The sequence below is a fragment of the Pongo abelii genome, chromosome 2 (assembly GCF_028885655.2).
Source record: "Pongo abelii isolate AG06213 chromosome 2, NHGRI_mPonAbe1-v2.0_pri, whole genome shotgun sequence".
NCBI lineage: Eukaryota > Metazoa > Chordata > Mammalia > Primates > Hominidae > Pongo > Pongo abelii.
This window is the reverse complement of record NC_085928.1, coordinates 169,432,623-169,446,617: the sequence shown is the minus strand read 5'-3', so window position 1 is coordinate 169,446,617 and position 13,995 is coordinate 169,432,623. Positions and strand designations below refer to the sequence as shown.

Below are 13,995 nucleotides of genomic sequence, written 5' to 3'. Positions count from 1 at the left end.
AATCTCTCTTCTCTGCATGTGGTACTATGAGGATGCCAGAGATGCATTTCCACAATCATAGTCTTGTTTATTTATTTAGTCTCCTACTGCAGTACTTCACACATGCACCCCCACCTCCTGCTCTGTGGCAGCCAAACCCTAATGGCTAACAAGCCAGGCTGCATAAAGGGTTAAGGCTGCAGCCTTCCAGGCCTATAGACATTCCAAACATTCATGTACTTTCTCCTCTGCAGTCAGTCCTGTAGCTCCAGCTCCTGGAAAGCCTTCAGCACTTGCAGAAGCAGTATTTCCTACCAGCTATGTTTGGTTTTAACTTGCGGTTCACCAGGTTATATAGCTCGAGTCTAAACTTATCCCTCCACGGTCTTATCTAGAATTTGTTCCTCTTCCCCTGCTGAATTTGTTTCCCCTGCCCTGCCCTGGAAATGCCTCGGGGCCTTCTGTAACCTTGCTGCCTTCTCCCCACAGGAAGTTAGATGCATCCTCACTAGCTGCATTACCGCACATTTCCCTTGTAACCTTGTTTTTTCCTTCAACTCAAACTTCTCCAAACAGCACCACCTCTGCTGACCCTGAAATTCTCTAGCCCTTTCATACCAGTATTTCTAACCCGCCGTGAGAAGGATTATAGAGGGCAAATTGGGGAGAGAAGGTTTGGGAACTCACCTGCACAGCAGCAAGGATCAGACACAGGATGGGGCTGCCCGCAAACTTCCCAGGGACTGTCTGCAGCCAAGTCTCTTGGCCTTAAAGGGACAGGGCGCTTTTCACCATATAAGGAAGACAATTTCACTTGATTGCTTTGGAACCTGTTGGGCAAAGCAGCTCCTTCTCTTGACATTGCCTGCCAGGCTTCAGCCTTTTGAGGAAATTTGGAGCCTGACAATTCACAAGGATTTGCACATAGTAGGCAATTTAATAATTCCTAAATAAGGGGCCAGGCGTGGTGGCTCACGCCTGTAATCCCAGCACTTTGGGAGGCCGAGGCAGGTGGATCACCTGAGCTCAGGAGTTCGAGACCAGCCTAGCCAACATGGTGAAACTCAGTACCCAGTCTCTACTAAAAATACAAAAATGAGCCAGGTGTGTTGGCGGCCTCCCAGCTACTCGGGAGGCTGAGGTAGGAGAATGCTTGAACCTAGAGGCTTGAACCTAGAGGTTGCAATGAGCCAAGATTGTGCCATTGCACTCCAGCCTGGGCAGCAGAAAAAAAAAAATTCCTGGATAAGGCACAAGAAAGATATTTGGTGGGCTATTTTTAAAGGCCAGAAAACCCTTTATGCGGGGCTTATTCTCTTACGAAAAGGGTTTCTGGCAACTGTGAAGTCTTCCTCAATTATGTGAAACGGCTTCTGCTTCTATTTCAGGTTTGGCTTCCTTGAGACAAATGATCTTGCTCGCCTCAAAGAGGAGGGCAGTTTGCCCCCTTCCTCCTGACTCCAAGACAAAAGAGAGAAGACTGAAGAGTGGTAAAGCTTGTGGTGTGAGATTTGGATTGTTGTAAGACACATTAGCACTGCATCCTGAAAACAGTGAAGTGGAGATGATTTTGCTCTTTCAGCAGATAGAGAGCCCTTCTGAAACAGATAAACACGCACAGTCCTCAATGGAGGCCCTCTACCAGCCTTATCTACTCCTGAGCACACCTCTTGGACTCCCTTGGCTAAAGCCCACAGCTGAAGTTTGAGGGTTCCTTTTACCTTCCAGCTGGCAGGGACGAGGATGTGCTTTAGCAAGAGCAAACATTTTCTACTGATAATATTCAAATGCAAAGCTGTCCTGTTGATTTGGGGGTGGATTAAAAGTAATTATAAAATGTTAGATTCTAAGAAGACAGTAGAGCCTAATTTGGTCATCACTTCTGTGGTAACATACTTCTTTCTTTGCTGCTAACTGGATATTGTCTTTGAAAATGCTTTGACGTCTGCCAGGTGGCTCCAGCCAGCACCTACTCTTTTTTGCTTAGCTTACTATGCCTAATATCCAGTGTCTGAATCACAGATTTGGGTTCTTTTAAAAATGGAATTTGGTGCTTGATTATAGAGTCTCATACTATCTTCACATCTTACTTTCTTGCATAAATTTTGAGTTTTAAGGACAAAGGCTGCTCCATATTCCTCCATACTGTGATTAACACCCAGCATGGAACAAGCATGTAGTAGACTGGGAAATCTTTGTTGGATTTAATCAACTGAATGGAACCCTGGGTGTTTGTATGATGTCTAGACAGTTTTATGAATAAAATAGACGTTTAGTAAATAATTGTTTAGTAAATGGCTAACCCATTCCAGCCTTACTGGGAAAGAGAGGGAAAGGGGAGCTCCTCTCCCTTTTGCTGTGGTCAAATAAATACATGATTTATTTGCTTTACTTTCTCTTTTATATCAACTAGTAATTGTCATATCATTAAATTTTCTTTAAGGGAAGAGGTCAAAGGAATATCTTTAAAAGGTAATTATTGTGATTACTCTTTGATCCAGCAATCTAATTTCTAGGGATTTATTCTAATGAAATAATTAAACAGAGGCAAAACTTTATATTAATAGAGCTACTCATTGCATTACTATCTATAACAGCCATAACAAGAAATGACTTAAAGGCTCTAACATTATTTCATACAGCGATAATAATAGCTCACGCTGATTGATTGCTCATCATGTACCAGGCACTGCTCTAAAAGCTTTATGCAGATTAACCACTTAATATGTAGTCTCACTTAATCTGTCTCAATTCTCAGGACAAACCTATAAAGTAAAAATGGTCATCATCCCCATTTTATAGGCCAGAAGACTAAGGCACAGAGGTTAAAAAATTCCCCTTTGGATTGAGGTATTTTGGCACTAGCACTTACAGTGTTAGCATCATTCTTTGCTCTCATTAGGACTTCCTGAACATTATAATAGGCACTAGGGACAGACAGATTTATGAAACAGAAAGGACTCCATATAGCCATTAAAGATAACAATTATGAAAACTATGTACAAGTAAGGAAACATGTTAATTTATATGGACATACATATTTATAGATATATTATGATGCCATTTATTTTATATAGATAGATATATTGTAGATATAAATTGTGATCTTTTTATTTAACAACATATCTTGGATATTATTCCATATCCAGGCCTGCAGATCTCCTTTACTTTTTAAATGGCAGAATACAAGGCTGTCTTCTGGGAATATACCATAATTTAACCAATGTCCTATTGATGTACATTCAGACTGTTTCTAGTCTATTGCAGCTAAAGTAATTGTGTAATGAATATCTTTATTTGACATATGTGATTTCAACAATAACCAAAAAATCTTATTTTTGTTGGTATTACATTCAATTAATAATTTGATTTAGGAAAAGTTGACTTCTTTATGATATTTAGTCTTTTTATCTAAACATAGGGAATACCATTTCATTTTCTCAAGATTCAGTTACATATATTCTGCATGTTTATTGTTATTTTTATTCTAATGTATTTTATTATTCTAGAAGCTATTTTAAGTGGGAACTTTTTCATTATGTTTTCTAACTTGTTTTTATACAGAAAAGTTATTGATTATTGCATTTAATAACCAGCTTTTGTACTGGATTATCTTATTGTTTCCAATAATTTTCTATGTGACTCTTTTTTAGCTATGTGATCATATCATGTGTAAATAATTATCACTTTGGCTCATCCTTTTCATTGTTTTATACATTTATTTCCTCTTATTTAATTGGGTAGTACTTAAACAATATTAGTTAAATATGTTAAACAATGTCACCATTTCCTCACATTATTGGGAAGGCTTTTTGTATTTCATCATTAAACAACATGCTGCCTTGGAAAAAATAGGTAATTTTTTTACCACTACCACAATATTATAAAAAGAGTTTTATCTGGAACACTTCTATTTTCTTTCTTTTCTTTTTTTTAGGTGGAGTCTCACCTGTCTCCCAGGCTGGAGTGCAGTGGTGTGGTGTGATCTCAGCTCACTGAAACCTCTGCCTCCCGGGTTCAAGTGATTCTCCTGCCTCAGCCTCCCAAGTAGCTGGGACTACAGGCGTGCACCACCACGCCCAGATGACTTTATACTTTTAGCAGAGATGGGGTTTCACTATGTTGGCCAGGCTGGTCTTGAACTCCTGACCTCAGGTGATCTGCCTGCCTTGGCCTCCCAAAGTGGTGGTATTACAGGCGTGAGCCACCATGCCTGGCTGGAACACATCTATTTTTAATGAGTAAACTTGATAGCTTCAAAACCCCCTGGCCTGACTGCCAGGAATAATTCTGCTTCTAACTGTCCCCCACTATTTCTCCAGGGATCCAGGGCCTCTCAGAGTTAACCTGAGCTTTCCCAAGTCTGGTTTGTTCTCTCTACCCTGCTGCTACTACTGCAAATGACTTTCACAAGATGCTTCTGAGCATAGCATTGCTCTGCTGGTGACCACTGCAGGTAACCCATCCCAGCCTCACTGGGAAAGAGAGGGAAAGGGGAGCTCCTCTTCCTTTTGTTTCTCCAACCAATGTGAGACAGATTCTTCCCTTTATCTCATAAGACAGCTGATGCCAGGAACCAATTTAATAAGACATTACTTAGGCATGGAACCAACTTAACAAGACATTACTGGAAGTTGGCAGTGAGTGGGGGGAGAAGTAGTATACACACTCTAGACTGGTCTTAGGGTCCCCTGTGAAGCTGGTTACCTGCCTCATTCTCCATCCTCCTTCAGATGTCAAGAGAATTTCTGCCTTTTGGAGCTTGGACAATATTGGCCACCTACCCAGAGAGAGGAGAAGGATAATCCAGACATAAACGTAAGGCCCACTTCCTTAGTCTTTATCCCCTGCCTAGGTGTGATCAACTCCCAGAATGATAGTGAAAAGATCCATTTCCTTCTAAGAGGTACTCATCTACCCACCCATTGGCATATGGTCTGTCCCTAAGGCACGAGTAAGACAGTCACAGCATAATCTGACATCATGCAGCTTCCATATTTTAAATGTGCCCTGGGGAGCTAACAATGGGTCCAGATTTATTAAAGTTACTCTTAAATTACAGATTGCCTTTTTTTTTTTTAAAGACAAGATTTTTAAATTTGATGATGCCATGGCTGTGACCAAAAAACAAACAAACAAACAAAAAAACAACAAAAAAGTTTTTTGGAGCCTGAAAGAGCAGAAACAGGAATCATCTGGATACCCATTTAGAGGAAGGACTGTCCAGTGCATGAGGCAGCCTAGATATACTGAACAAGGGCTTATTAATTTGTTGACTATCATGAAGGCTTTGCTAGCAGCCGTTTGTTTCACATAAAAATATAGGCATGGAACCAAATGTATATTCCCTGTGTGTTGGCTACACTTTGCTTTGTTCCCCAGGCCCACACTAGCTCAGGAAATCAAAGTCCAACCTAATCACTTCCTCTAGGAAACTTGATTCATCCTATAAGATAACATCCCTCAATCCTCCAAGGCCTTTATTGCTATGCTTAAGCACTTTAAAAAAATTGAATAAATATGTTAATGAATATTATTGATATTTGAGGCTTCATTTTCCAACCCTTGCGAGTTTATGCACCTTCTTAGGGTGGGAATTTATTCAGTCATTTGACAAGATTTGTTGACAGGTCTACAACATGCTGGGCTCTTCAGAACCCCAGGGATACAGCAGTGGAAAAAAATAGGCAAAATCGTAATACTCATGGAGCTTATGTTCTTGTGGGGAGGCAGACCAGTAAATAAATAAAAAAGAAAATGTCAAGTAGTAATTAATTCTGTGATGAAGATAAAATAGGATACATGAAAGAGGTGACTGGGTGTTGATTAGGAAAAAACTCGGAATTCTTGAATTTTAAGCTGCTCACATCTTTCTTTTTAGAAAAGATTCTGCAGCATCTACCAACCAGTTCACCTTGCAAATGATTGGTGCTCAACAAGCATTATAGGATGGTTTAAAAAACATATTTTGGAGCCTGACCAAAGTTTCTTTTTCATGGCTTTAACTACATTAGTTCATAGAGGATTTGTTTTTTGATCTCTAAATCAGGTGGTGTCCTCAATGGGGTTTTAATGTAAGCTTCCTCTCCTATGTTTCCAGCATATCGCCAATTGCCACTTATACAGGTTACATAAAAGCAAATGCAAAAAATAAAGTGATCTCAAATTCCAGTCAAGAAACACTTGCTAAATAGTTGGCATTATCCTTAGACAATCTTCTCTTCGAGCAATTTTGGAAACTCCCTAGTTGTACTTCTCTGTAAAGGTTTGCACCTGGGAAATGGCACAGAGGCTTTTATGAGAAATGCTATTATAAGCCTCTCAGTAGAGCTGAGAGACAGGAGAGGCTGCAGGGAGCCCTATTTAATAGTACAGTAAGGTTAGCCATTTACTGTTCCCATAAGCTATTTCACTTGCAATAAAGGTCAATGGGCCTTTTTAGGGAGGAGAGCTAGACCCCTGTCTAAAACTGCCATCTTCAGCAGTCAAAAAGACAGCCTGCTTTAGATTTTTCTGGAAAGTGGTAGGATTTTTATTTCACTGGGAGAGTGGTTCAATATGATCAGCTGATGAGCAAGGCAATAAGAATTCACAGACTTCAGAAGAGCAGAAGACTTAAACCCTAAGGTAGGTTGACCACAAAGCCAAGCAGGGCGTGTCAGCCTGCGGCTCTGCTTGTTACCTTCGTGTATGCACTCTGCCAAAAAATGCAACATTTCTGTACCTAGAATTCTTTATCCCTAGACTTCCTGAGAAATTGGTGTCCTAAAAGACAGTGGTTTGCAACCCATGGAGCTGCAAATCCAGTACAGCAGAAGCCGTCCTACTAATAGTTATTTTTTTTGTTAGCTTTTAAATAATGAAATCAAACTGAGTATTTCCTTAAAGACACTGGGCTTCAACATTTTTGTTCAATATCTCCTGAGGGAAATTTGAAAAACTATATACCTTCATTCAGTTTTATGTTATAATCTAAAAGTTTTCATCAAAACTTCAATGGTTGCAAAGGGTGTAATATATGGTCTGTTGTAAATATTGGCTTTCGAAAGTAATACTATTACTCAGCTTGTTATAATATATCTAATGGAATATAAGTAGTATAGCACCATGACACCCACCATCATCCACTTGATAAGAGGTAAGGAATTCTTACATCATTTCTTTTTCCCTTTGAATTCTTATTTCCATTCTTTTACAAAATTTTATTCTAATAAAAGATCTTTCTGTGCTTAGGAGTATTTAAATTTTACCTTAGTATAATTATACCTTAGTTTTCTATAATAAATATAAAGTGAAATTACAATTTGTTTCTTTCCTGTGACCATTGGCCCTGTTAAAAGACAATGCACCTGGATGGAGCTGTCACTACGATTATTGCCAGTGGTACCTTGGCAGAGACAGTACTCTGTGCTTACCACACCTTTTTCTTCCTGAAAGTCCAGGAAGTTTTTATTTCATAGTTTTCCACTGGGAGAGTGGGCAGAAATGAAGTCTTGTTTCCAATCCTAGGCAGTTAAAAGTGTATTGAGGCCAGGCGTGGTGGCTCACACCTGTAATCGCAGCACTTTGGGAGGCGGAGGCAGGAGAATCCCTTGAGGCCAGGAGTTCGAGACCTGACCAAGATGATGAAACCCCGTCTCTACTAAAAATACAAAAATTAGCTGGGTGCAGTGGCATGCGCCTGTAGTCCCAGCTACTTGGAGGCTGAGGCAGGAGAATCTCTTGAACCCGGGAGGCAGAAGTTGCAGTGAGCTGAGATTGTGCCACTGCACTCCAACCTAGGTGACAGAGGGAGATTCTGTCTTTAAAAAAAAAAAAAAAAGAAAGAAAAGAAAAGAAAGGAAAAGAAAAGAAAAAGTGGATTTAGTTTCTCTCTCTCTCTCATCTTCCCAAGTGGAACTAGAAACTCTGGTGGCAGAGATACAAGATGGAAACAGAGGTATCTCGGTCACCCTTGGAAGAGAGTCCCCAAGAAGGGCTCCTCATCTGCATCAAACCGTGAGATGAATGAGCAATCGAGTTTGTTGTATTAAACCATTGATGTTTTAGGTTTACTTATTACAGTTAGGTAGCTTATACTGTCCTGATGATTATGGGGCATAACTGATGAAAACAAGATGAATATATTACAACTTTAGATAGGTAATTATTAAGATAAAAAACAAACTCTTAAAATGCATCTCAATAAAAACATTGAGAAATCTTGTTTGTGTAGATGAGAATGAAGGCAGCTATAGCAATGTCACTCAATTCCCATTGAGTTACATGCACAAGGTGATTTATAAGAAAAAATTTTTAATAATCTGTCAACTGACAACTGAATTGCGTCTTCTTTACATTTTATTGAAGGCAAAGATTTAGCAACCACTTGACTTGCAAAGGAATTTTTTTTACCCAGGGATTCGAATCACTCATTTTCTTGATATCCTCCCCGATATTTCAAATGATCACTTTTTTGGAGCTCCAGAGTGCTTTGTATCCCATTGTAAATCACCATAGCAAGATTTTGTGAAATGGGAGAAAACTACTGGAAAAGGGAGGTGGGTAAAGATTTCTCAGGCAGTCAATTTTATGAACAAGTTATATGAAATTTGAAAATCCATAAATTAATTCCCTAAAAACTATCTATATCAATATACCCTTTGAAAGTCTCTATGAATGCCCTGGGGAAAAAGACGCTGGTCTAGGGAAGAGGGAGAGGAGTCAGGAGCTGCAGTGTCTCCTGACCTAATCCTCCTTTGGCTGCAGAGCTTCACCCAAACCCTTGGCCCATCTTTCCCTGCCCTTCCTCCTAACTCACATCAGCTCCCGGTAAAAAAGGTCCTGATCAGGATTAAAGTCTGTAACATATAAGGAGTTATTTTAAATCAATGAGGAAAGTATGATTACTCTAACAAAAAAGATGAGCAAATGATATGAAAAGGCAATCAATAAGAGAAGAAATACAAATGGTCAATCCCTATAGAAAATATTAAAACTCACTCAGAAATCATAGATATGCAACTTAAGACAATCAAATACCATTCTGGAAATCAAATTGGAAAAAATACATGAACTTCTAGTGGTGGTCAGGGGGCAAATAAACTGGTTCAACTCTTCCAGGTAGCAATTTGGCAATATGCATCAAATGTATTAAAAGGTATAAAATTGAGCTAGTGATCCCAATTCTAAGAATTATTCTGACAAATTATGAATATGGAAAATGAAGATTCAGCCTCAAGCTTTATCACAGTGTTTTGGTCAAGGTTCTTTTGGTTGTAAGTATTAGGTTGCAAAGTATCTTTCATTTGAAATGCCTCTTCCTACTGCTTTTGCTGGGTCTCTTAGTTAAAAATTCTTGATTGATTTGGACTGATTGCTTGCTGAGTGCCAATAGATTAGCCTCATCCTAGCAGCTGTTTGGGAGAAGAGGTGTCTTATGATGTATAGGGTTGCTTCTTCCAGGTACTATATGGGGTTAGGGCTGGGTTCTTCATAATAAACAGGAAATGAAATAAACATAGCATATCTAAAATGATGAAGAACAGAACTAATTTAAAATTCTGACCTAGTATGTGAAGCAAACTCTGACATCATGCAATAAGGTAGTCATTAAAAATGTTCTTATGGAAGAACACTGACATCATGCAGTGAGATAGTTACTAAAAATGTTCTTACAGAAGACTACTTAATAACATGGAACTAGACTTGTGATACTTTTCTATTTCTAGAGAAAACACAGAAACATTGCAAAAAATAGATTGTATAATTTCATTTAAAAATTCTTATATTTGTAAAGAAACAATATATAGCAAAACTGTAGTAATAGAAATATGTGGATGGTGGGATTACCAGCTATTATTAATTTCTTATCCTTATGAAACTATTATTTTCTAACTTAATTGCAGTTAACATGTATAAGTATTTTGATAAGAAAAACATCATTAAGATTCAGCAAGAGTTCTCCAATCTCTAAGAGGACTGAAAAGAAACAAAGTGGATCTCAAATTTTGGATGAGCTATTAATAATTAGGTTCTGCTCAGAGATTCAGACAACAGGCTGCAAAACACCTACCCAACTCCTGGAAGCGCTGAGCACACATGGGCTCTGCTCAGCAGCCACAGCAGGTTCCAATTGCTATAGTCAGGGGAGGAAGAGATGTCACAGAGAGGAGTCCCCACCTGTAGTCTTCCTGCTCCCCACTTTTCTCTAGGAATTCTAAATCCCTTCAGCTATATTTTATGATTTCTATATGAAGACATGTAGTTTAGGGCAAAGAAAATTGGACTCAGAAACAGAGGGTTCAAATCTGTTCTGATACTTTACCAGTTAATCGTCATGAAGCCACTAAACCTCTTTGAGCCGCAGTAAAATGGAGAAAATAATAGGCAACCTGTTTATTCATATGGTTGTTTCAACAATTTAATGAGACAATCCGTGAAAGTACTTGAAAAAATGATATGCATACAAGCACACATACATGCTTCTCTCTCACACACACACACTCTCTATACGCACACATGCACACACACAAAATATTGCATCTCAAATGTATACATTAAACAATTGGGGAAATAAAAATTAGAAACCTAAATCCTTGATTAGACCTTGGCTAAATGTAAATGAAATTATAGATCCAGTGGATTTGATGAGATGCCTCAAGAAGAGAATGTCTTGTTGACCCGAATACTTTGAGAAGCGCCGATTACTATTCTCTCTATAAGATAGAAGGAGAAGACTTTCTGTTGGTGCCAGGCCAACTCAGAGCCAGAAGAGGATGAGCAGGACTCAGAGGAGGTTTGATTAAAACTGGAAGAGACAAGAGGGTGCAGAACTTGAGGAACAGGCCCAACAGGCTGAGTGCTGTGGCCCTGCTGGTGGAAGAGAAGGTACAAGAAGAGACCACTCTAGTGGATGATCCCTTTCATATGAAAACAGGTGGTCTGGTATCCACCATACAGGTATCTACCATAGTTTCCTAAAGAAACTAAACGAAAGAGACAAAGATAAAATCAGTGAAGAGGAAGACCCTGGGGACATTGTTTTCTGCAGAAACCAACTGAAGGGATGAGAATGCAGACATAATAAAGTACATTGAGACAGAGCTGAACAAGAGGAAAGAGATTATGAAACATATGGAACAGAAAGTCAAGCTGAAGAACACAAAGGACTGCCTTTATGAACTTCAAGAAAACATTTGTTTCCTCAGCAAAGAAGACAGAGAAGATGCTTTCTAGCCAGATGCTGAGTGGCATCCCCAAGCTGGACCTCAGCATCAATGCTAAAATAAAAGGTAATATCATTTCCATGGAGGATGCCAAAGCCCAGCTGGGGAAGAACAGCAGAACAAGAAGAAAGACAGTGAGACGTCCTTCGTGTCTACCAACGTGGCTGTGAATATGTGCCACACAACAAATTTTTATCATTAGGAGCTCAACAGCCTCATACTCAGAAACAAAGAGAAGCCTTGAAAGCAAGTGACAGGGAGAGGCCAGAGCCTGAGTGGTCCTTTCCAAATGGCAAGCATCCTGTTAATGAGAAGGCCCCTGATGACTATCACTATGAGAGGTTCAAGAAGATGAACAGGCAGTACTGAGATGTGTAGAATGGAATGTAAATACCAGTTCTTTCTCTCTGCATCCCTTTCATGGAAAAATGCTTCCTGGATAGAAGCGTGCTTATTTGCCATTAGACAGTTCCAAAAACAGACTCTCTTACTCCTGCTGCTTACCTGCTGGATTTTTCAAGCACTAAATTTGTAACTTTTTGAAATAAAGGAGTGCATAGATTTCCTATTTAAAAGCAAACACTATTCTTGTGGGCACTAAATCCTGTTTGTAAATGTATTTATTGGCTTTCTCTTAACATTTCTTCTTGGTCAGGAGGAAGCAACTATGTGTCCATGGTATGCTATTAATAATACCCTTTAGACTGTGCTTTTATCATTATATATGCAATCATGTCTTCTACTTTCACATATTTGAAATGGGTTCAGAAATCGATCCTTCATTGTTTAGAGTGGGTCTAGCTGACAGCAGAAAAATACTAGAATATCAGTATTCAAAGGAATACTGGTATTTTCTAACTTTTACAAAGTTTTTTATTAGGAAAGAAAAAGCAAAACTGTATATATTTTTATCACTTTTAGAATTTAATTATTAAATACAAAATGAATTTAAAAAATGAAAGATAAAGAATGTTTACTTTCTGCTGAAAACAGGAGCTAAATAGGCTGGGTGTGGTGGCTCACACCTGTAATCCCAGCACTTTGGTAGGCAGAGGCGGGCGGATCACCTGAGGTCAGGAGTTTGCAATCAGTCTGGCCAACATGGCAAAATCCCATCTCTACTAAAAATACAAAAATTAGCTGGGCTGGCTGGCAGCTGTCTGTAATCCTAGCTACTTGGGAGGCTGAGGCAGGAGGATTGCTTGAACTCGGGAGGCAGAAGTTGCAGTGAGCCGAGATGGTGCCACTGCACTCCAGCCTGGGTGGCAGAGTAACACTCTGCCTCAAAAAGAGAAAAAAGAAAAAAAAAGAAAACAAGAGCAAAATAAACAAGAAATAATGCTGAAAGATAAGCTAGAGAAACGAAGATCTTATTGAAATTTAAATATTTTACTATAGTATTTAGAATATAAACTCCTTCTAATGTTTACTGAGAAAGGCAAGATATTCTCTAAGTTATTCAATTTTTATTTATTTATTTATTTATTTTTAATTTTTTTTTATACTTTAAGTTCTAGGGTACATGTGCACAATGTGCAGGTTTGTTACATATGTATACATGTGCCATGTTGGTGTGCTGCACCTGTTAACTTGTCATTTACATTAGGTATTTCTCCTAATGCTATCCCTCCCCCTTCCCCCCATCCCACAAAAGGCCCCGGTGTGTGATATTCCCCTTGCTGTGTCCAAGTGTTCTCATTGTTCAATTCCCACCTATGAGTGAGAACATGCGGTGTTTGGTTTTCTGTCTTTGCGATAGTTTGCTGAGAATGATGGTTTCCAGCTTCATCCATGTCCCTACAAAGGACATGAACTCATCATTTTTTATGGCTGCATAGTATTCCATGGTGTGCATGTGCCACATTTTCTTAATCCAGTCTATCATTGATGGACATTTGGGTTGGTTCTAAGTCTTTGCTATTGTGAAGTGCCGCAATAAACATACGTGTGCTTGTGTCTTTATAGCAGCATGATTTATAATTCTTTGGGTGTATACCCAGTAATGGGATGGCTGGATCGAATGGTATTTCTAGTTCTAGATCCTTGAGGAATCCCACACTGTCTTCCACAATGGTTGAACTAGTTTACAGTCCCACCAACAGTGTAAAAGTGTTCCTGTTTCTCCACATCCTCTTCTGCACCTATTGTTTCCTAACTTTTTAATGATTACCATTCTAACTGGTGTGAGATGGTATCTCATTGTGGTTTTGGTTTCCATTTCTCTGATGGCCAGTGATGATGAGCATTTTTTCATGTGTCTGTTGGCTGCATAAATGTCTTCTTTTGAGAAATGTCTGTTCATATCCTTCGCCCACTTTTGGATAGGGTTGTTTGATTTGTTCTTGTAAATTTGTTTAAATTCTTTGTAGATTCTGGATATTAGCCCTTTGGCAGATGGGTAGACTGCAAAAATTTTCTCCCATTCTGTAGGTTGCCTCTTCACTCTGATGGTAGTTTCTTTTGCTGTGGAGAAGCTCTTTAGTTTAATTAGATCCCATTTGTCAATTTTGGCTTTTGTTGCCATTGCTTTTGGTGTTTTAGACATGAAGTCCTTGCCCATGCCTATGTCCTGAATGGTATTGCCTAGGTTTTCTTCTAGGGTTTTTATGATTTTAGGTCTGACATTTAAGTCTTTAATCCATCTTGAATTAATTTTTGTATAAGATGTAAGGAAGGGATCCAGTTTCAGCTTTCTGCATATGGCTAGCCAGTTTTCCCAACATCATTTATTAAATAGGGAATCCTTTCTCCATTTCTTGTTTTTGTCAGGTTTGTCAAAGATTGGATGGTTGTAGATGTGTGGTATTAT

General features: G+C 38.9%; 1 long non-coding RNA gene and 1 pseudogene across 1 annotated transcript in view; both read left to right on the top strand.

Moving 5' to 3' along the window:
- LOC134761048 (uncharacterized) overlaps positions 1-3,680 on the top strand; it is a 34,519-nt gene extending 30,839 nt beyond the window's left edge. The window contains exon 2 of the long non-coding RNA XR_010139282.1: positions 1,368-3,680. This is a non-coding gene — a long non-coding RNA (uncharacterized LOC134761048). The remainder of the gene's footprint in view (positions 1-1,367) is intronic.
- Positions 3,681-7,086: 3,406 nt separating this feature from the next.
- Positions 7,087-11,555, top strand: LOC112132605 (splicing factor C9orf78-like; annotated as a pseudogene).
- The last annotated feature ends 2,440 nt before the right edge of the window (positions 11,556-13,995 follow it).